This window comes from Staurois parvus, unplaced genomic scaffold (genome assembly GCF_062004578.1).
Source record: "Staurois parvus isolate SC_StPar_1 unplaced genomic scaffold, SC_StPar_1.0 ptg000287l, whole genome shotgun sequence".
Lineage (NCBI taxonomy): Eukaryota > Metazoa > Chordata > Amphibia > Anura > Ranidae > Staurois > Staurois parvus.
In genome coordinates this window covers 22,050,882-22,051,739 of record NW_028318083.1, presented here as the reverse complement: position 1 = coordinate 22,051,739, position 858 = coordinate 22,050,882, and positions in this window count along the sequence as shown.

Sequence of the window (858 nt, the reverse complement as noted above, 5' to 3'; positions counted from 1 at the left end):
GCAGCTTTTAGGGGGGTCTCTTCATAAAAAAATGCTGGTCCCTTCCCTCTGTCCTGCCATTTGCAGGACAAGCTGAACAGAAAGATATTCCAAATATCCACCTATGCAATTCTATATCTTGTCCCTCCTCTTCTGCTGTAAATGGTGCATGTCTTCCCATTAGAAATGCAGATTTTAGGGGGATCTCTTAACAAAATAAATGCTGGTCCCTTCCCTCTGTCCTGCCATTTGCAGGACAAGCTGAACAGAAAAATTTTCCAAATATCCTCCTATGCAATTCCATATACTATAGTACACACCAACTATCCTCCTGTTGTAAATGGTGCATGTCCTTCCATTACAAATGCAGCTTTCAAAAGGGCGGGTCTATCCACAAAAAATTCTGGCCCTCCCCTCTGTCCTGCTGTTTGCAGGACTGGCTGAGCTTTACACTAATGCCCCTAGTGGCTGGTTCAGAGAAGGAGCCCAGGCACTGAGCACTTGCGAGGTTTGAACTGCCTGGAGTGGAAAGAGTGCATTGAACATGTACAAAATTTAAACTGACAAGAATGGCTACTAGGGGGTGTATTACTGTAATGTTCAGCCTGTACTGCAAACAGAAAGATGGAGGGAGATGAGGGGCCTGCAGATTTTGTGGAGAGCCCCCCCAAACAGCTGCATCTGTAATGGGAGCATGTGCGCCATTTACAACAACTGGAACTGGCATGTACTATTCTGAGGACATCGTATTGCATAGGGGGATTTTTGGAAAGTATTCTTGAAGGTGAACTTAGACTTTACACTTGCACAATTACAATAATTTTTGAACAAATTTTTATATACTCGATTGCTTCTCTATACAATAACATATGGACTAAC